At 41.6% G+C, this 23,921-nt stretch overlaps 1 long non-coding RNA gene across 1 annotated transcript; it reads right to left on the reverse strand.

The window, feature by feature from the left end:
- Window positions 1-22,711: 22,711 nt before the first annotated feature.
- LOC149793946 (uncharacterized) lies at window positions 22,712-23,743 on the reverse strand. Its single transcript, XR_016422593.1, has 2 exons — window positions 23,560-23,743; window positions 22,712-23,075 (listed from the first exon to the last, which is right to left on the reverse strand). It is a non-coding gene; the product is annotated as an uncharacterized LOC149793946 (long non-coding RNA).
- Between the last annotated feature and the right edge of the window lie 178 nt (window positions 23,744-23,921).

Here is a 23,921-nt window from a genome sequence, read left to right on the forward strand (position 1 = left end):
GACTTGGGTCGGGTGAATCATTTCTACCAAAGCCACTTCGCAATGGGCTTCGTGATCTAAGGGGATGGCTTGAGGTAATTTGGCCGTGTAACAGCACAACGTGTTGTTGGGAAACACCTCCATGGAACTGTCACTGGGTAAGGTTAAGTAAAATTGGTTTTGGTGACTCATAATTCCAGAGTTCTGTGGCTGTCCGAGGGGTTAGTGGATGTCAGAGGTGTGTCTCCGCCCAAAATGGGGTTCTGGTTGTGGTTGTTGTTGTTGTTGGAGTGGTGACTGGCACTGGCACTGGACACAACGTTCCCGTTCGAGGTGAATTTCAGGGAGGGATTGGGAAGCAGGTAACCGATGCAACTGCTCAATAAAATGGTCCACAATTGTTTGTCTCCTTGTTGCAAACTCAAATTGGCAATGGCTGCCCCGATCACACAATACACCACGAAGATTTGGCAGAAAAAGACGATTTGCGTTTTAGGCACACGTTCTCCACACCACACCCACAAGGGTTGTTTTTGTAAATCTTGCACAGAAGAACTGGGTGAAGAAGGACTGGTCGACGTAGCTGCGTCTGCTGTGTGAAAGGGCATGATGGTCACTTCTTCTTTTTATAGTCGATGACTTGCGAAGCGTCGATCGAAGAATCGAAACTGGGTGGATATCCTTTCCAACGTACTTTGACTTCTTTGACACGTCGTTTGCCCACTTTACGGGTTCTGCGTTCGAGAATGCTTTCGATGTCGTACACGTCGTCTTCTTTTTTGGTGACACGTTGTAACTCGGGCAAATAAAACGTTCCTTTGAGCACTTCTCCGTTCATGTCTTCCAATTTATAGACGGTAGGATGACGGCCATGCATTCGTCCAGTGACGCGAAACAATTCGGTCGTCCAGTTAGGTAAGTAACCTTTGTCGAAAGTGCGTTTGGTTTTGCCAATGCGCACCCAATCTCCTACGGTCAACTCTCCACTTTTCTTGGGGACAGCCCTCGTCCGGGACGTACCGAACAGGCGCTCAAACACCAGCACTTCGTTGTCGGGAGTCACGTCTTGCGGGGCACGTCCGATGCTTCGATGGTAAGATTGGTTGTACGCTTGCACCAGGTGCGGTAAGATGTCGATGTACTTCAGAGTGTGGTGATGCGTAAAATATTTCCACATGCGTTCTTTCAAAGTGCGTTGAAAACGTTCCACGATGCTGGCTTTGGTTTCGGGATTCTCGGTGGTAAAAAAATGAATGTCACGTTTCTTTAATTCTTTTTGGAAAGCTTGGTTCAGAAATTCGGTGCCTTTGTCCGTTTGCCATCGAAGAGGGTGACGACCGCTTTGTTTCAACACCCGTTGTAGGGCTCGCACTAACTCGCTGCTCGATTTGGAAGTCAAGGGCACGACCCAGGCAAATTTGGAAAAGACGTCGATGACACAAAACAAATATTTGTAGCCACGATTGTAGCTGGCCAAATGAGAGACATCGGCTAAATCGGCTTGCCATTGATGATCGATGCCTTCCACTCGGGTGCGACTTCTGGAAAACATGCGTCGAATGGGTTTGTGTAAAGTGTAGGTAGCTTGTTCTTGTAACCATCGTTGCACTTGAGGTAAACGGAGACTTTTCAGTCGCGTTTTGGCAGCACGATACAATTTTTGAACTCCTGCGTAACCTGCAGGATGGGAGGGATCGTAGTAAATGCTGGCTAAGACTTTTTCCATTTTTTTGTGTTGATTGGTGTGTTAATAAGGCACCCACTCTTGGAAGAGGCTACTCTTTTTCTCTTGGGGTATTTTCTTGGATTGCAAGGCTTTGCGTGTGCAACCGGCAATAGGTGTCGAAGAGGAGGAGGATGTCTGAGCAGGGGATATCGGTTCTTGTTTCACTTCTGTCTTCACTTCTGTCTTCACTTTCTTTTTCTCTTGTGAGGAAGAAGGGGTGGCCATCATCTTTTTAATCCATCCAATTCTGGAGGTAGGTGGTGTTGTTAACTTGCGTACTTTTTCTGGTGGAGTTTGAAACCCTTCCTCTTCTTCTCCTTTTTCTGTCTTGGTCACGGGTACTGGTGGTACTGGTACTGGTACTGGTGATGGTGCTGGACTTTTCATCAAGGTCTTAAAATCTTTTAGAGTGGGTAAAGCTGTTTCGTCTAAAGCTTTCTGGTGAAAGAGTTGCAGTCGTTGCAAGAGTTAACCGTACTTTTGCGATTTTTCTGTTTCGGACAAATCTTGGCGATCCATCAAGGATTGCAATTCGTGTTGTAACTGGGACATCTCGCTCAAATTGGGATTGGGAGGTAAATGCGGGGTGCGTTGTTCTTGCCACCGATGGTATTCCATCCATCGTTTGTAAGGCACTAAAGCTAGTTTTCGTCCTTCCATGGGGTTGTCAGGGGTCGATTCTGAGATCTTGGGACTTCCGAGGGCCTTTTTATCTTGCTCCCACCAGTCCTCCCAACATGGTTCCCAAGACTCCTTTCAGTATGGGGCCTAACAAGAGAGGTAAAATACCTCCACGTTGGACTAACATCTTCTTTTTTTGACGAATGGGAATTTTCTTTTGAACCATTTTCCGAAGAACGTGACGATGTTTGCCTAAGCATTGTTTCTGGTGTTTGGACAAAGGGATCGTGCCTTTCAAAACGTTCAAACAACATTCGCACACGGTATCGATGACCTCTTTGGAGGCCGTTTGAATGAGTTTTTTTCGTAGGGGTGGAGAAGCTTTGGACAGGACAGATAACAGGTCCCCATGTTTGACTAAACGTGGTGGCAGTCCTTTCCTTTTCTTTCCTTGGGGTTTTCTGGAGGGTGACATCTTTGAGTCTTTAGGAACACCAAAAAACACTGATACCCTACTCGGTCACATGCCTTTTTTATACTGGAACGCGTCGCCACTGATTGTCTTTACGACGTATCAGTTTGAGGACAGGCATGACACGTCGTGCAGGGGTACGTAACGGACTAAATCGAGCCAGTTCTTGCTTGGACAAATCCAGTAAACTTTGTAACATGCCCGATCTTTCATGGACTTTGATTTTTGGAGAAGGTACTTTGTGAGCAGCAGCCACTGCCGCTAAATGGGAGGGTCCTGCCACTGGGGAAGTTCTTTTGGGGGTCATCAACGGAGAAGTTCTTGGTGTGATCAACGTCTCCAAGTACTCTTCAGTTCCTGGTGACATCAACGGAGAAGTGGACAAACGTGAGGCTGCCGGAGACGCAGTCACCGCCGTGGCAGGTCGTGGTTTGCGAGTGTAAGGTTGCGTCCTGGCCGAAGTGCCTCTCTTGCGACTAGTTTTCTTCTGTGGACTTTTCTTTTTCTGGGGACTTTTTCTCTGTTTCTTTTTCTGGGGGCTTCTTTTCTTTTTCCGGGGTAGTGTCTGGTAAGAGGAGGCTCCTGCCACTGGAGAAGTTATTCTTCTTGGGGACCTGGTCTTTTTCTTTTTCTTCTTGGGGCTTCGTTGGACTTTTGTCTTGGGGATAACTTTTGGGGCATTAGGATCCCATCTTAAGAGTGAGCGAATAATGACCCCTCCTAGAGTACCGCTCCCTCCAGGTTTCAAAATGATTTGTTTTTTGGTTTGAGTGTCGATGCGGGGATCGGCCAGTTGGACCAAAACGACTTTGTTTCGATCGAAAAAGCGTTGGGTTTGATGAGGAATCTGAATGATTCCTTGGAGTAATTGACGTGCCGTCACCGTGAACCATCGTAAGACTTCTTTGAGACTAGCTTCTAAGACACGAGTTCGTGTTTGTGAATCTTTTTCTCGACTGATGCCTCCCCCTGCGGGTCCGGGGTTGTAGAATTGGCCCGACGTGCCTCGCTACGTGTCGTAAAAGGCGACTAAGTAGAGGCAACCTGTTTGCCGTGGGTTGCGTCCCGTGTCGGGGGAGGAAAGGATCCTGGTAGTTGAGCAGTTCCCTGCAACACACTACTTTGGCCTCTACTTCTCTTAGACGGGTGGTCGGGATGGGCCCGGTTCCGACAAATCGGCTGGTCACGCCGAGCCCTAGGAGGTCTTTATTAACTTTCTCACCTTCTTTCTCTCTCTCCTTGTATCTCTCTTGATACCACCGTTGCCCCTATATTCTTTTCCTTTATATTTCACTTTTCCAAGTCTTAGAAGGCTTCCTAGAAGGCGGTGGCTTAACGGGTCAATCGGGGGGTAATTTTACCGACCTTAGAAATTGGCGACTTCAGGGTCATTCAAAGGTAATTTTATCAACTGAGTATGGCATCTGTGTATCCCTGACACTTGAAAAGTGTCCCCTTGTTGGGCTCCTTGGTGGGTGGGGAGCACGGGTGCTGAATTTTTAATCTAGCCATCATGGATAATTCCAAAAAAAATCAAAATAAAAGATCGAAACCCTTATCAGAGTCTGACGATGAACCATGTAGTGTGGAGTCATTTCCACGCTTCATGGTCATACAGTCAAAAGATGCCACGAAACCGCTTGCCGCACTATCTCCATTTGTCATCGAAAAGACTATCACAGGATCGATTGGCACACCTAAAAGTGTTAAAAAGTTGAAATCGGGTTGTCTTCTTATTGAGTGTGAGCGACGAGGTCAATCAGACAATATCAGGAAAATGAAAACGTTCTTTGATATCCCAGTAACCTCATTCGCTCACACCACACTGAATACGTCCAAAGGCGTGATTCGCTGCCGTGACTTGGCTGCAGTCACCGACGCTGACATCATCGAAGGAATGAAAGATGAAGGTGTCACTGCAGTCCGACGAATACGTATTAAACGTAATAACAATCTGCAGGACACCAACACCATTGTACTCACCTTCAACAGGCCAACTGTACCCAAAGTGGTGAAAGTTGGCTTTTTGCAAGTAAAGATAGAGATTTACATTCCCAACCCCCTTCGGTGTTATAAGTGTCAAAAATACGGCCATCACGAAGACCGCTGCTCCAAGAGCCAAATATGTGGCCGATGCGGAGACAATGCTCATCAGGAATCTGATTGTAGAGCAACTCCGCATTGTGTCAACTGCGGAAAAGAGCACCACGCAAATTCCAAGGATTGCGATACCTGGAAACAGGAGAAGGAAATTCAGAGGGTAAAATACACAAATAATATTCCCTATCCAGAAGCCAGAAAAATTGTACAGGCAAAAACAGCCCATCCTTCTCCACTGTAGTGAAGAGCAATCCTAAAACAACGAAGGACGCTCAAACACAAACAGAAGCACCCGATTCAACACCAAATTCAAACACCCCCCATTACCAAGCACAGAAAAACACGGCATCTACTCAGACTACATTTAATAATACCCAACAACCTAAATCACCAAAGAATAAAAAATCTCACGGAAACAGGCAACAAAAGGGGTCAGATGACCCCATCAAACTTTATAACAGGTTTGGAGACATCGAGAGCATGGATGCAGAAGAATCTGCTCCATGCGCCCAAGGGAACTCCAGACCTACAAACAAAAAATTCACCCCCGTACTTCCTCCAGAGAAATAACAAAACAAATTCCGTCTGCGAAAGGTCTAACCTAGCTCCACAATCTTTAATTTAAATTTATAATGAAAAACACTATCATACAATGGAATTGTCGAGGACTTAAAGCAAATTACAATGATGTTCTCCTGCTTTTAAACGAACATGATCCTGCGGTACTATGCCTTCAAGAAACCTTCTTGAAAGATACAGACAATATCACATTTAAAAACTACTCCCTGTTTAACACCTGCTCTCCAAATGTTGACAGGGCATCAGGAGGAGTTTCTGTTATTGTGAACAACAGAGCTCCTCATAGTTTCATTCCTTTAAACACCAATTTACAAGCCATTGCTGTAAGCGTCACTCTACATCGAGTGATTACATTTTGCTCTATTTATTTACCACCAAACACTAACCTAGTACCAAACGAACTCGATAATCTTGTTCAACAGCTTCCCGCACCCTTTGTTTTACTCGGGGATTTTAATGCCCATAACATTTTATGGGGATCGAATCATGTAAGTGACAGAGGTCACAAAGTTGAAGACTTTATTTCTAGACACGATCTGTGTCTATATAATACCAAAACACCTACATATTTACACCCAGGCACGGGTACATACACATGCATCGATTTGACAATTTGTTCTCCTTCGCTGCTTTTGGACTATGAATGGAAGGTCGCTGATGACCTTCACAGCAGCGATCACTTCCCAATCTCCCTTGTAAATCATAACTCTACAATTGATGAAGTAATTCCACAATGGAATTTAAAGAAGGCCGACTGGGCCAAATTCGAAACACTCTGTAAAACCAGGCTGAATGAGGATACAGTTTTCAATGTTAACGACCCCATTCAGCATTTTACATCTATTTTAACCGACATTGCAGAAGAATCTATCCCCAAGTCCTCAGCAAACTGTAAAAGAACCCTAAAACCTTGGCTCACTAAGGAATGTAAGGAAGCCATACGGCAACGCCGAGAAGCCTTGAAAAAATTTAACAATCATCCGACGCCCGAGAATTTAAGTAAATATCGTATTCTCCGGGCCAAAGCTCGCCGCACAATCAAAGAAAGTAAACGAGCATCATGGATGAAATATGTTTCCTCTTTAAACTCTCGTTCCTCAATTAAGAAAGTTTGGGACACGATCCGAAAAATAAACGGAAAGAGAAAACACAATTCTTTCCGACATCTAAAAGTGAACAATAACAATCTTAGCTCAAAACGTGACATAGCAAATGTTCTTGCTGATACATTCTCTAAAAATTCGTCATCATCTAATTATTCCGAAGCCTTCCAAAAATTGAAAACTCCAAAAGAAAAGTCACGTTTAAAATTCACATCCAACAACTCGGAAAGCTACAACCAGCTGTTTTCACTATCAGAACTTATGGAGGCTTTAGACAAGGCCCATGATACTTCCGCTGGGCCTGACAAAATACATTACCAGTTTTTAAAACATCTTCCAGAATCATCTTTAACATCTCTTTTAAAACTCTTCAATGATTTATGGATTACTGGTAACCTACCTAAAATATGGAAAGAAGCAACAGTAATACCAGTTCCCAAACCCGGTAAAGATAGTGAAGATCCTACCAACTATCGACCTATTGCACTCACAAGCTGCATGTGCAAAACAATGGAACGAATGATCAATTCTCGGCTTGTATGGTACCTGGAAACTAACAATTTAATATCTCCTTTCCAAAGTGGCTTTCGTTATGGACGGAGCACCAACGATCATCTGGTTAGACTAGAAACATTCATTCGCGATGCATTTATCAAGAAAGAACATTTAGTAGCGGTTTTCTTTGATTTAGAAAAGGCCTATGACACAACATGGAAGTACGGGATACTAAAAGACCTGCACGATCTAGGTCTAAAAGGCCGTCTGCCCTCTTTCATATCCAACTTCCTCTCCGACAGAGAATTCAAGGTACGAGTGGGCTGTACTCTCTCAGATTTGCACGAGCAAGAGATGGGTGTGCCCCAGGGCAGTATTTTATCTGTGACACTTTTCAATATCAAAATTAATAACATCACCAAGTGTTTGACTCCTGGTGTGGATTGCTCACTATATGTTGATGATTTTCTCATATGTTATCGGTCAAAGCACATGCATACAATTGAAAGACAACTACAGCAAAATATCAACAAGATTCAAAATTGGTCTAGTACGAACGGTTTCAAATTCTCGAAATCAAAAACTGTATGTATGCATTTCTGTCAATTACGACGACACCACGATGAACCTAAACTCACGCTGGACGGAACACCTATTCCAGTTGTTGAGGAAACAAAATTTTTGGGTATTATCTTTGACAGAAAACTGACCTTTATTCCACACCTAAAAAACTTGAAAGCCAAATGCTTAAAAGCACTTGACCTACTTAAAGTAGTAGCACACACTGACTGGGGTGCTGATAGAAAAGTCATCCTGAATTTATATAGAACGTTTATTCGCTCCAAACTAGACTATGGTTGCGTTGTGTATGGTTCTGCCAGAAAATCGTATCTTAAAATGCTTGATCCAATTCATCATCAGGGAATAAGACTGGCTCTGGGAGCATTTAAAACATCCCCGTGTGAAAGCCTTCTAGCTGAGGCGAATGAACCACCGTTATCGCATCGTAGAGAAATGCTTTCAGCACAGTATGCTCTCAAATTAAAATCAAACCCTCTGAATCCTGCTTTTTCGGCTGTTTTTCAACCCAAATACAAAACTTTATACGAAAATAAACCAAACGCCATACCTTCCTTTGGCATTAGAATATCATCCAGCCTTGAGACTACAAATATAGATCTTTCAAAAATTCAGAAAACATCCATCTCCGAAACACCACCCTGGCTAATTAAACAACCAAAAGTACGTTTTACGCTACACGATGGAAAAAAATCCGAAACAAACCCTTCTATCTTCCACAACTCTTACCATGAACTCCTCACCGAATTTAAAAACTACACGAGAATTTACACTGATGGATCAAAGGATGAGGAAAAGGCTGCTGCAGCCTTTGTTTGTGGAAATCACACAACGCAAGTTCGCTTACCAAATGGAGCATCAATTTTTACAGCCGAAATCAGAGCAATAGACCTTGCTCTGCAACATATAGAAAAGAATCGTATTTCAAACTGTATCATCTTCTCCGACTCGCTATCAGTACTTCAGTCACTACACAATAGAAAACTGGAGAACCCATTATTGAAAAACATACTCGTAAAAAATACCGAGCTGAGTGTCTCCCACAATATAATATACTGTTGGTTAGCTAGCCACATTGGTATTAAAGGTAACCAAAAAGCAGATCGCGCTGCTAAAATGGCCCTTTCTCAAGAACCATCTGATTTTAAAATACCATATACAGATTTTAAACCTTGTATCAGAAAGTTCTTACGTCAGAAGTGGCAGGCATCATGGAATGATGCTGTAAATAACAAACTTCATGCAATCAAACCAACTCTAGGAGAATGGACTCCTTCCTACAGAACCATTCGTAGGGAGGAGGTAGTCATTGCAAGAATCCGAATTGGTCATACTTATATCACCCACACCCACATACTAAAAGGTGAAGACCCACCAGAGTGCGTTTCTTGCAATGAACCATTCACTGTCAAGCACTTTATGATAGAGTGCTTTGACCTACAACCTACGCGCGATCGTTATTACGTTGTGCATGATATGAAAGAACTTTTTGATAATATAAACATCACTCGTATTATCGAGTTCTTGAAAGCCGTAAATATTTACTCTAAACTCTGACTTTTATGCTATCACCTTGTGCAGTTTTATGCAATATACATTCCGTCCCATTTTAATACCTATTCATCTTTTTTACATCTCCCGTTGATCGGGAAGCTTTATTTTGCACCGTTACCATCTTACCGTTTTTAATTTCAACCATTTGTTCTTTTATATCGCTGGTCGATGTAGAACCTTTTATAAGTTTTAAAAGATTATACAAGTAACACTTTGTTTGGCGCTAAATAGCCTAAGAGTGCTGATGCGCCGTTAAAAAAAAAACAATCAATCAATCAATCACTCGACTGATGCCATACAAGGCACGAATCAATTTGACGGGAAGATGCGACTGAAGGGACGTCATGTTCGCATTGAGAGTGAGACAGACGAAAAAGGGTCTGAGGTTTTTATAGATTTTTTTCATGGGAGTGAAATGAAGTCGAGGACGGAGACGTGTACAGGACAGGCCCTCCGTCTTGGCACCAGTGGTGAAACAAGTGGGTACGAAATCGCAAATCCTCGGGAGTCGTAGGTTTCAAATCGACGAGTAAATAGGCGTGTGGAGTTTGAGTGGCATCGTCGTACGCCTGAGTCAGCCAAGGCGTTCCTAACTGTTTGGCTAAGACTTGCACTTGCGATTTATCTCGAGTGCTTTTAAACAAGACCACGTAATGCGCATTAAGACTGATGGTGCGATGGGCTTTACTTTGTTGAAACAAATTTTGGGTGATGTAAACGACACTGGCATTACGGTGATGCCCTTTGCGCGTGAACCACAATTTAATTTCTTCTTCGTCTTCTCCTAACATGTCGTCGAAAATGAACAAATGGGTTAGACGGGAGTCAGAGACGATGCCATCGTCTTCTTTAGGAATGCCTTCCACAAACACAATGGAATCGCCTTGACTTTCTCGCAAGAGGCTGTACGCCGATTGCCACTCTTTGTAACACCACACGATTCGTTGAGGGGGCCGATCGATCAAATGATGTTTATGTTCGATCAAACGTTTGACGAATTCGGTTTTGCCTGAACCGCTAGGTCCAGCAATGAGCATATTAAAGGGATGGCGAAGATACAAAGCCTCCCAACTGGCACGATCTAAGTGTTCGTCGATGACTTTGACAGTAGAGGAAGAGGGAGCAGACAGCAGAGGTAGCCATGGTGTGAGAAATGTCACTTGTGACACGAAAACAAACAAGACAAGAGTTTATATACTTTTTCAGAACACGTTTATTGAATGTTTTTTTATCAAACATGAATACGAAAGACAAAAATACATAAAAGCCAAAGGCTTAAGTACAAGGATAAAAGGCACGTGATAACGATGAACGTGGAATAAAAACAAGTGTCTGTACAACATGTTTTGGGTAATGTTCTAACCAGTTCTATAGTAGGGGGTAAGGTCACACAAGTGTCCTCCCGAAAGGGTCTTTCAGGCCTGTCCACGACAGTCCTGTCCTGGGTGACGGGTTCTTCTGGCACCGTCACTAACACGGGTTGAAAAGTAACTTTTTTCCTTGAACAATTCTCGTGCATACTGGGCCACTTCTTGGGTCCAAGCCTCAAAACCCCATTCTTTCCAGGCACGGACATCTGTCCAATGGGGATGTAAGTCACAAGCTACACACACATCGTCATACACGTCTTGGGTAGCTAAAAGTTGACGAATCTTTTTTTCCTGTTGAGGTCGAGAAGTATCCAGATGAAAACGCAAGGCTTTGAGCAAAAGGAGTTTTTCGTGACCATTTAAGGCCATGGGGGTATGGTAAGTACTGATCGTAAAGAGTCCACAAAGAATCGGCTGGTAAACGAAATCCCAGAAAACAAGTCACTAAGACACACACCACTTGTCGTCCCAAATTGAATGGATAAAATTCTTGTAATAATTGATGGTAATGATCCACGGTTTGAATATGGTCAGTGAGTTCCTTCCACGGAATCTGTTGAATGATATGTGACATAATCCGTGGCATGACAGCCTGTTTTTATATTCTCTTTTTTTTGGATGCAATACACGTACTTTCTAGCCAGAGATCTTCGTTCTCTAGTAGGGAATCTAAATCTTGCATACTGTAACCGAAACGTCAGAGTTCGTTTAGAAGTTTCCTCTTCCGCTAAGTAGATTCCACGTAACAAATGTTGGTAATCCTTTAACTTGTCTTCCTCAATGTATTGCTATAGGTGAATCTCGAAGTAACCATAATTATGAACATGTCGATCATTAGCGACCTCAAAGTGTTGAACAATGTCTGACCATTGAAAGAATTTCTGACGAATCAGTTCTCTTACACCATTCAGGTACCAATGGTTAAAGATCTGGTGACGTAACGGATGCAATTGTTCTTTACGTTTCACTTGTATTTTGACCAGCTCTCGGTAAATCCTTTCTCTCAACTCCACAGGCAAAGCACGAATGTTCTCTAGCAAAGTATCCATGAATAGGTCATACTAAATCCTCTTTGGTCTGACACAAGAAATGTACTGTTTGCACAAACATGGTTTTACTTCAGTGTCGAATTTAAATCGTTGAGTCACTAATCTACACATTACAATTCGTTCAGAAGTTTCCTCTTTCACCAAGTTGACATTGTGTTCAAGATGTTGGTAATTCGTTAACTCTTCCTCAGGAATTCGATGCAGTACGTTTACAATGATGTAGGTAGAATCGTCCATACCAAACCAATCCTTTTTAAAACTAGAGGATCGTTCATCAATGTCTGTCCGATGGAACACTTTCAGTTGAATCAATCCTTGTATAGCCTTCAGGTACCAGTGGTTCAAACACCGGTGACGTAACGGATGCAATTGTTCTTTACGTTTCACTTGTATTTTGACCAGCTCTCGATAAATGCGTTCTCTCAACTCCACAGGCAAAGCACGAATGTTCTCTTGTAAAGTATCCATGAACAGATTATTATGGTAAGAAGTTACTTCAATGTCTCGGTCCCACTAAAGGTAAGTAATGACAATTCGGTGACCATCGAGCATGTTCAACGTAGGCCGAATCTTGCGGTTCCCAGTGGTGAAGTGACACACCGCAACTGAAGCACTTGACTTTATCTCCTTCGCCCAAGTAGAAAAATCCGGCTCTGGCTAATTCTTCGGGGGTCGGTCTTCCCAGATACTTAGGCCATTTTCCTTTGAACGATTGAAGACGATTTTCAAAGTCGCAGTATTCCGACAAACGCACAGGAAACGAATATTCGTCTTTCACAGGTTCGTTTCGATTAGGGTTGGGTGACAGGAACAGGAGTTTGTTCAAGGCTGGATGACATCCGTAAGGGGGTAGACGTGAAGGTGAACATTCCCCTTTAAAACGAAACCCAGTAAAATGTCCAAGAGGACGAGCGGCATCACTTTCGCATCCCTCAGGTTTGACACGCACAGCATCACTTTCCATGATAGGGGTAGGGACACTAAAGTTCCCATGATGCTTTACGGCATCGCTCAGGTCACAACGTACAGCATCGTACCCATCGCAAGGCTCACAATCGCATTCCACTTCCGAAGCCTCACACTTGAATTGTGCCCTTCTAAACAACTTGTTCTGTGTTTCTCTGAAAGTATTCATCTTGTTCGCTCGGTCTTGGTAGTCACAATGAACTATCGATCTTGCCTAGGGTTCCTTTTTTATATACAGACCAATACCGACGTGACCGTACGGTAAGGTGAAATGATTGGGAAGTCGCACTCGCTTCTGGTATACAATTTGATAGACTTTTTCCAAGGGTCGACTGACGATGTGGTGAGTGGGTAAACGTACAATTTTTTTCGGTTGATGGGTGGTCACTTTAAAGTTTCCATCCTCTCCCGATTGCAAGGCTTCTTTCAATACCCCAAAGTTGACCACACGACTGGTACGATAATTCAGAGTCAGTCCTTTCACTTTGCACGTCGTGTGCACTTCTCCTTGTTTGTCACGGTATTCGTAGCCGTAATTTTTGGGACCGCCACTGACGAAACTTAGAATATTGTCGTCGGGATGCTCGTCTGTCCAGGCTCCTAAACGGTCTCCTTCGATGTTAGGGTGATGTTGAACCGGGTGATGGATGTAAATGCAACTGTCCGTGTCAAAGTACAGGACGCGTTCCCCTAACAGTTCTAAAGCTTCGTACAATTTTAAGCGAGCATGGGCTGTCACGTAAGCCGCAATGATGACATTTCCAAAAGGGTCGTCTTGTACAAAGTCCAGATCTTCTTCGTAATTGACCAAGATCAAATTCTCTCGAACGACGTCCACGTGTTTCATGTATTTGGTTTTGTCGTGAATCATCTGGAAGTAGCGGGAAGGTTCTGTCAAATATTCCGTCTTGGGTAAACACGGTCGTTGTGCCATTTTACCCCACAAGCAATTTAACATCACTTTGGCAAACGATCGCCTGCCTTCGTTTTTCTCGATGTGGTCTAAAGTGATGCCTTCTTGTTCGTAGTATTTCTCTTTGAATTTTATTTGGTCTTCGGGAGTGTGACACCAGGAAGGATAGCCGCTGGCTTCTTGCTTCAGTTTCAAAAAGGCATCCACGTAGTCTGCGAAAATGCCTTTCTGCGTGGGGTCACCCTTGTGGTATTGTTGTGTCTTGGGAAAGTGGCAAATTTCGTACACTTCTAACAGTTGGTATCCCATGTCCAGAGCTTTGAACAATTCTACGCTGACCCAGGTTCTCGTCAAGGCCCGTTCTTCCTGGCTGTGATGGCAAGGTTGGTCTTGGTTGCACGTTTCGGCACAAGTACGGCACAAGGGAAACATCAGTTTGCCTTGACAATGGTGAGGTAAGACGGGATGGTATAGGTTTGTGGGAGGCAAAACTTTACACTTGATCAAGCCTTCGTATTGTCGAATGTTTTTCAGGTCGATGTGTTCCGTTAACAATTGCGGATGCCCTACAGGAAAGCGACAATATTTGCACACGTAGGGATACAGCGAACACACGTCCAAGTATTTGATTTCTTCTCCTTTCTCTTCGTCGGCTTGGTACAGCAAACAGGTGGCATTGGTCCTTCCTCCGTACAAACTATCCCTCGGGTTCAGCGGGTCCATGAACTGGTAACTTTCCACGAGGCGTTTAAACTCGGGATCGGTTTTCAAACGGTGATCGTACTCGTGTTCCCACATTTCCACCACTTGGTATCCTTCCTGTTCCAACTTTAGGCGTCGCTGACAAGTGTCCTGGTACAAGTCTTCCATGGTTCGTTGTAAAAACTGATTTTTAGTGCTACGATCAGGGTAACAGACGGGACATCCGTGAAATAAGCAACCGTTAAACCCGTACACGATCTTGGGGTTTTCTAAGTCCCAGCCATCTACCGAATATGTTCCAATGGTCTTTTCACCCCCTCCGTTGCGGGCATGCTGAATCCATTTGTTTTCCTTGTCGCACAAGTAATGTAACCAACGTAGGGCTTTGACCGAGTATTGACGTTTGACAAAGTTGGTCGTTTGAGGGCTGATGACAGCCACGGTGTTTTCAGGCATGAATCGTTGTCGATACACTAAGGAACACGCTTTGGCAATGGTGCAAGCTTCTTTCAAAGGATCGACCCCTCCGTGTTCCATGAACAGTTCTCGAAATTTTCCACAGCAACGCCGTAAAATGTCCACGTCGGAACGACAATACTTTAGCATTTCTTCCTGAAAGTCGAAAGGGTCCGAGGCGTGAGCCTGGTACCAAGCGTAGAAAGCTTCTCGTTGTTCGGTACGCATGTTGTCGGGGTCGTAATAGTGAGCCTCAGGTAAATGGGGTAGAACGGCGTGTTGATTGGCTTCCGTATTGAAAAAGTGTGGAAAGTACCCTTTAGCCATTTCTGTCATTCCAAACGTTTTAGGCATTCGACTCAAAGGCATGGCCAAGTAGCTCATCGAATCTTTAAACTGCACTTGTCCCACTTGCATGAAAATGATTTTGGCTCCGTTCAAAGTCACTTTAGGACGTTCGGTGCCTTGTTCCGTATAGTACCTCAAAAGAAACTGTCCATCGTATCCGGAGAAATTGTGAGCCATCACCGTGGCATGACGATGACAATCTCAGTAAAGTTCGATGTCCTCTTGGCTCCACGTCTTGTCGATGGGGTCTAACACCCATTGGGCAAAATCGGCTAACGTGTTCGGTCCCCGAAAGATTTTTTCACGTCCTCCAGGAATCTTGCTACAGTGAGGGCAATGACTGAAGATGGGTTCTTGAATGCACTTCTCGCACGCTCGATGAGCCACGCAGAAATTAGGAATGTGAATGCCGGTCTCTTCCATGCATTCGAAATCGAAAAAGATGAAATTGCCTTTCTTCTTGTGACCGTCGTCTTTCTCTGGTGGAGGTTGGTATTTTTGCACGTAACATTGGTGTTCCAAGTCCACGATGTGGTGACAAATGTGACATTTTTTCTTTCCTCGACATACGTGTGCCTTGGTACTATTGGTACGTATGACTTGTTCACACGTAGGGCACAATCTCAGGAGTTGACAAGCACATTTCTTCTGTGAACCTTGCGTTTTCAGATGTTGTTGGTAACAGGTAGGGCTGACAAACGTGCGCAGACAAGTTGAACAAGGCACTGGTCCTTCGCTCAGACAGGATGAAGAGGCCAAACATCCTGAGCATTTCGATCCACAATGCTTGTGTTGCTCTCGATTATTATAACCATGGTCACATTTCTCACAGTAATAACCGTATCCCAGGAATCCGGTGATACTGGTAATCGTATCGAAATGGTCATCGTGATGATAAACATGAATGTATTTTCCGTCCTTAAAGTCTTGCCCTCGAAACAACAGAGACCCGCGCACTTCTTGAGGGTGCACTTTCAAAGTGTATCGTGGAGCTAGGGCATCTTGCAATTTTTGCATCTCAGGAATGCCACAGGGTGTGTCTTTGGACAGTCCGGCTTGTTGTAACAGGAGTTCTGCTTCATTTCGTTGTTTGGCTCGATCGGATCGTTGAATAGTTTTCCAGGTTCTTTTCCATTCTACCGTGTCGTTCTTGTTGGCATAAGTTCGTCCCACCACGATGGCACGGGCTAAACACATCTGGTCATGAGGATTGTGAATTTGGACAAGGCTACGCTTAATGCTGCGAATGTCGTTCACCAATAACATCTTTTTGCGTCCGGTCCCTTGAGGAGGAGAGACGTGGGTCATGTCCAATGTGGCTTTTCCATCGGTGATGTCAAACTGGTCATTAGATTGTTGCACGTGTTGAATCTTGTCCATGACTTTGGAAGCGGTCAATTCTGCAGGGGTGCTAAACTCGATCCAAACAGGGGATTTCAAACCGTCGTGTTGTATGGAAAGTCTCAAGCGGTCGTCTTCTTTGGGTTGACATTGTCGCTTGAGTGCAGTGAGCAGAGAATCCCACACTCCGGTGATGAACCCTTCTGCTTTCTCTAACGGTACTTCGGACTTGAAATCTTTAAACTTCACCGTGTATTTGTAAGCCGTGGTTCTAAATTTTCTAGAGGAGCGCTTTTCCGTCTCTCGAATGGAATAGTATTTTTCAGGGTTGACTAAGGGTGGTGAACTTGGTTTAGAGGTTTCAAATTCTGGTTCACTCATGTCCTCTTCAAAATCACTGGCATGAATTTGTGCCAAGATTTCAGCCCTGGTTCGAGGCGATAGATCACGTTTCTGCCTCTTACTTTCTTCTTTCTTCTCGAATGAATGGGATCGTTTTATCTTGAAAGCAAAAAGTCAAATGACTCAAGTTCAAACACCATGAGCTACTTTATAGTCATAGCAGACCAGCGTATATAAAAGGGTGTGTGTCTTATCCTTTCACTATTCATTTCACTCTCAAGCCGAGCACAACGATGGAAGAGACTAACCAGATGGAACGTTTCGTCAGAGCTTTGCGAGGGGTCATTAGAAAATTCTCTTCAGACCAGCCTACGGACTACTCTCCTTCCTTTCGAGATAAAAGTCAAGATACTTGCTATATCTGTCAGAAGAAAGGGCATTGGTCTTCAGAGTGTCCAGACCGTCAAAAAAAAAAAAAACGGACTAAAAAAGACAAAAGTCAAGATACCTGTTATTATTGTAAAGAAAAAGGACATTGGTCTCCAGATTGCCCAAAAAAGAAACAAGAGGAGTCAGAAGAAAAGAAGGATTCTTCAGAAGAAGAGAGGGATTCTTCGGAAGAAGAGAGGGATTCTTCAGAGGAAGAAGAGGAAGAAAAAAGACAATTCTATTTACAAGAGGCAAAGAAACAGGAGAAGAAGAAAAGAAGAAGGGAAGAAAATGAGGAAAAGACGGTGAAGAAATTCAAAAAACAGAGAGACTAAACAAGGAGAAAGAAGAAGTCAATGAACTTTTCATTAAAGTGTTGTGTTGTGAATTGTGAATTGAATTGTAAAAAAAAAAAATGGATAAAAGAATAAATTAATGATATAAGGTAAGTGTCTTTGAGTTATGATTTTAAAATAAGAACGTACACTCACGCACTCATACACAGACACGTACTATAAGGGTAAAATGGGTGGGGTTTATTTTTGAGTTATTGGCAAATTGAAATTGTATTTCTTTTCGAGAAATGTGGGTGGCCCTGAAAAGGGCCTTTTTTTTCTTCATGGTGAAGGGGTGAGTTTAAGCAATCAACTTTAACTGCCTTATGCCTTTGCCACGGCCAAGGCCTACTTCTGGACTGCGTAATGTTGATGATGATAATGATTGGGTTGAAATCACTAAGGGTGGTACGGTAGGCTTAGTCACAGGGTTGACGTGTTTAGCTCGGGAAGGTCGTATTCTCTTCGGTCGTGATAAAGAAGTCTGATACATTTGTTTCAGACTTCTTAACTCCGCTAAAATGTCCAACAGTACCGTGACCGTTTGATTTTCACCCTCTTGTTTCTTTGCTGCTACTTCTTCTTGCTGTTGTTGCTGTTGTTTTTTTCTTACCTCTTCTTCTTGTTGCTGTTGCTGTAGGAGAAAAGCCTGTTCCGCTTCCTTTTGTCGTTGTATAAATTTCTCCAATTCTTCTTTCTGTCTCTGTCTAAAATTCTCCACTTGCGGTAATGAAGAAGGTAACGAAGGTTCCGGAACAAATTCTTGCGAGGAAAGAAAATCCACAAAATCCCAATTCACCTCTTCTGAAAGTAAGTCCGGGTTCCCTTGGGCGGTCTCCCCTGCTGGTGCACCCCATTGGATCGTTTTCTGAGTTTCCGTCATGTTGAATCACTGTCGCATAGATTGACTGCACACAAGCGCTAGCGAATCTATATAGACTACGTGACGTCACAGACTGCTCTCTTCGGATTGGATGCGGGCTGACTGAATTCTGTAACGCGTGTTCGGATTGGTGAATGAACTCAATCCGTTTCAATCCTACCTCCGCCTATAAATAAGCGAAGTTCAGTGCATTAATTCACCTGTTCTCGTCGCTTCAAGATGTGGACTACAGTTGAGTCATCCACCCTTGTGTCTTCCATGATGTTTCGGACAGACTTGCTCATGTATGTCCGATCGAAGTGGACCGTTGTCCACAGGACAAACACCAGCCTGTGGATACGTAGGATCTACGTCGAAAGACAAGGATGCCTGAAAAGAGTGCTGATGTACGGACCAACAGTACGACGCAGCCTAAGGACAAGAAGAAGACCAATGCGGTGCCATTTATGTTTATGAATACATTAACATAAACCCAAAGGCCCTTTTCAGGGCCAGCCATATTTCTCGAAAAGAGATAGCCTTTCCATTGCCTACCCCATTTTTATTTTATTTTTTATTTTTTTAAAAAAAAATCCCATGTTAATTTCCTTTGTCGCTATATGTTCCTACGATTTTTCTCCATGTTGAAATCCCCTTGACGCTCAACAGTCCCAAGATTTTTCTCCATGTTAATTTCCCTTGTCGCTATATGTTCCCACGATTTTTCTCCATGTTAAATTTCCATTGTCGCTATATGTTCCCAAGGGGTCCTGTAATGCTAATTCCCATTGTCGCTCTAGTATCCCCATTCACTACTGTCAGTGTTGACTGGTACTACAATGCTGGTCTCTGATGTACTTTTATGAAAGATGTCAATAGCTGTCCAAACATTTAAAGTCCTAATGTCTTTATTGGACACGAGCATCATGGATATACATACACCATTATGCAAAACACGAAAAAAAAAAGAAACTCTGTACAACATTTGCTTACTACCAAGATAATTTATCCCGGATTAAAATTGTACAAGACAAATTACTACGTAATTGTCACGAATTGACGTGCCAGTCGCCGGGTGACCTAGTATGGTCGGTCGCACAAAGAAACTCGCGCCCCAGGGCGCCCATCCCAGATGACCACAATATTGCTGGGCTGTCTGCATAACATAGGTAAATTTGTACATCTGCTCAGTCACGCAACGAAGCTATGTCCGATAACATGGACGTACATCTTGCCTTGACAAACGCAACTCAAATAGATTTGAATGAATCAATCAGAAACAAGATTACATCCCACGATTGGAGACACTACAATAATCTAATTTAAAAGGTGCTTAATAATACGTGATCATATTTAAAAATGAATATTATGGTATAGCCTTCAGTTTGCCGGAACTATGCCAAGATGAATCATAAGAGAACATAGAAGAAAAAAAGAAAATTCATGTTGAAATGTTAGTAACTAATTTTATTTTATAACAATAGAAAAACATACTGGGTTTCAGCGGAAGGTCCAACCTTGACACCCTACAAGGGATCTGCTTCCCAAAACCCTTCTCAATACAGAACCCCTACATAATTACTTAATCATATGCCACGGCATATTCAGATAAAACTTAAAATAACAAAATCTCTTCACTTATGCTTGCATAATGAAGAATTTTACACCCATTTGATCAATAATTATGTGCCACGGCACAATCAAATAAAACTAAAATATATACACCACTAGGTTTTACGACAAGCCACTTTCCATATACCCTAAGGCATATATACTACAGATGCAACACACGCACTCGCAATACAGCCAACAAAAACATCATTTATTATTTTTGGGATTGTTAGATAGAAAGAAAACTCCAATTTGACTTAGTTATGCTGTCCTAACATCTATTGTACACAACAAAACATCACATCCACACAAAAAAAATGAATGACTTTTCACAAGATATGGACATATGACTCTGGCAAAGTCACTGCAGTAATAAATAAACTATAGGGAATGGGGAAGGAAATTAGCCCAGGGTTAAATAGCGTTTTTGGGTAAGAGTACAACCCTATATCCGAAGCTAACTTGATAGAAATCAGGCACACTGTCAGCCCGGACAAAGGGAAGAAAGTATACCATACAGCTTCCTTGTAATAAATTAAAAGTCCAAAGATTTGATGGATAAAATAAAAATCAACCCTGCAAAATTTAACTTTGCATTATTATTTTTAAAACACCAACGCTTACAGACCTCCGGGGAAACCTACACCAAACACTTTTAAACAAAAACAGTGTCACTCTAAAGCACTAACCAGCTATATATGCTAGGATGGGGCTTAAGAGTGTCAACAAACCGGGTGACCTTGTATATATAGATATATAGCAGGCCGAATAAAACGGCTCAACAGAACATAAACAAAAATGAAATCGTTCTACATTAATACTTTATTTATTATTATTGATTAAATAACTGTATCATATTGTGCACAGTGATTTTCAGCTTCGAATATTTGCATCTTCACATCGATCCATGGTGGTTGATTTTATTTTAACAGCGCATCAAGACTCTTGGGCTATTTAGCGACAAACAAAATGTTATATGTATAATCTTTTAAAAATTATAAAAAGTCTCATATCGACTAGCGATATAAAAAAACAAATAGTTGAAATTAAAACAGTAGGATGGTAACGGTGCAAAATAAAGCTTCCCGATCAACGGGGGATGTAAATGTTGTATGTTAATGAAAAATGATGAAACGGTATTAAAAAGGGATGGTACATATATTGCATAAAACTAAACAAGGTGATAGCATAAAAGTTAGAGTTTAGAGTAAATATTCACTGCTTTCAGCAACTCTATAATACGAGTTATGTTTATAGATCATAAAGTTTCTTAATGTCATGCACATTATAATACATGATGAAATGAAAGTGAGGCTGAAGAATTACATCTGACACGGTTATACAAATATTAATAATTGCACTTCATTACGTGGACGATTGAAGCAGTTTTTTCTCTATTCAGTATAAGAAATGAATAATAATTATTAATATCTTGAATAGAACTGAGTAATCGGCCCAGAAATTATTTTCATTAATATTTCATGTTTTCTAAGGTCATTATTATCCGCACTGCGCGCTTTTTAGGAAAAAAGTGTCACTACGCATGCTTCAGAGACTTTAGAAAATGTTCGACACCTTTCAGAAACATGACAGTATGTAGCTGTTAGTAAAATTGCCATAGTGTGTACTCACCCATTAGGATTTTCACACATTTCCATACCGAAAAGTTCTGTACATATTTTGGTATCTTTGCTTTGGTTTGCTCCCCCTACCCATTGCCGTCCCATGATGACGATGTTCAAGTACACTGACGTTAGCTGTTCCCTGAGAACAATAGTCTGATGCTCTGCTAACTGGTGTACTGGATTGTCCTCACATAGTGTCCAACGACATATCTGCCTATTTCCCCATACCAATGCCCATTTCCCCAAATTCATGTCCACTTTTAATTAACAGTAGTATCTGAGGAACCGTCATCAATTGAAGCATATCACAATATTTTGGTGATTGTTTCCCTAAGTTTTGACATCGCACACGTATAGTAGCATGAATCAGTGAATTGTTTTTATTTGAAATGTAACTCGGTAAAAATTTGCAAACATATAATGCTATTTGAGAGAAGCATATAAAGGGGTTTTTTTATGTATGGAAGTATAAGAAATTTTATTTTTTATGATTTTTTGGCAAATATCGTCTACTCACTGTTTAAGAATGAACTATTTTTGTCAAAAAGTGGTACCATACCCTGCCTTTTTTTTTTGGTTGTTTTTTGTGGATTTTTTTTACTACAGAGATATCAAAACCAAAATTTGGCACATTCATAAAGATTATTTAGCTGTTTATAAAATTCTTTTTTTTTTAAATTCAGACCACAAATAGATTTTCTAGCTTTTCTAATGTTAGATTTTTTTTTTAGTGCTGTAGAAGTTGTATCCCTTGTTGTTCATGCTAGCTAAAAATTGCTATAATTATATATTAAAATAGCTAGAAATTATATTTGTGGTCAGAATTTTAAAAAAGCAGCTTCTTATAAATAGCTAAATAATCTATGAATGTGCCAAATTTTTGGCACAAACAATTCCATCTTAAACAGTATTAAGTAGATGTTTGGGGGGGGGGAACGCTTTTTTGGTTAGTTGGGGGCAAATGAGTTAGAGACGCAAAAGTTTCATATGGAGAGATAACCACATAGTAAAGGCACACTATTTATTAAAGACAACACTCCTTTAATTTTAAAGGTCCTATGGGAAAATAATAAAAATATGCAAACAATTGTAAAGACAAATACTTTTAATTCATGTATTAACTTCAACAAAAGGTTGCAGTTTTTGGCTTGTAAAATACACTGCATACTAAATTTACTTTAATTTACAGATTATGTTTAATGTCTGATTAAAACAGCATTCACAATAGACAGGTGTCTCACAGCAATGATGATGGAGTAAAACTTCTCGTAGATGTGCCACCACCATTATGTAGTCTGTATGAGAGGCCTGACAAGGCTATTGCTACTCAAAATCTTGTACACTACACTGGTTTAATCGCTGTCAGCCTCATGAAAGCCAGTGTAGTTCAGGTTTTGATCAGGAAAGGCAATGCGGATCATCTGAACAATACATGCTAGAATGATGACCCTCACTTCCTTGCCCAAGAAGTGCCAACACCACCAAGCAAATTGTCTATATGCTGTTTACCCATGTCTTCTGAAATGATAATTTGAAAATGAAGTTTAAATAAAATATGCTTTATGCATTAGATCAGGTTAGAAAATCAAAAGTTTTAGTAATGTTAATAGTGGCCGAGTGTGATTTATCATTTTGATGTCATTAAAGTTAAATGATGCCAGTAAAATGTGCATATTATATATATATATATATATATATATATATATATATATATATATATATATATATATATATATACCGTTTTATTTTCCGACCCAAAAAAATGAAATAAAACTATTTGTACATGTAAATATGCTGTTTTGGGGCATGATTTATCAGTATCACTGTGGTATAAAGGTAAGACAGTGTAGGACTCCAGAACAGGGGTTCAATCCTCAAAGTTGTCACAAAATGACTAGAAAAAGCGGTTTATTTATTTGCTGTATTAATAACCCCAGTACTATGCTGTCCTGCATATTTCGTGAAAACAAAACATGAAAAATTACTCGGACATTTTACTTACCTATTTCCTTGTTCTCTAAATTGTTGTCTATACTGGTAGTGTGCAACTTTTAAAACATGGATGTCGAGACAAACTGGACTGAACCCTGGATGGTGTGTTATACATTGTATCCATTGGTATTCATTGCAGACACTTGTGACCTTCTCTATGTCACAACATGGACACTCCCTTGCTGTGGGCATTACCAAACACTGTCCACAATTACACCTAAAATAGAGTTTTCATCTTTAATGCATAGTGCTGTGCTTGCCAAAGTTAATCTCATGTTTATGAACACATCATTAGCACAGCACAGCACAATGACACAAACTGACTAAAGTCATGAACAGGTAAAAAAGTAAAGCACTGTAAAATTAAATTAG

Source organism: Sinohyriopsis cumingii, chromosome 8 (assembly GCF_028554795.1).
Source record: "Sinohyriopsis cumingii isolate HCF-2022 chromosome 8, ASM2855479v2, whole genome shotgun sequence".
NCBI lineage: Eukaryota > Metazoa > Mollusca > Bivalvia > Unionida > Unionidae > Sinohyriopsis > Sinohyriopsis cumingii.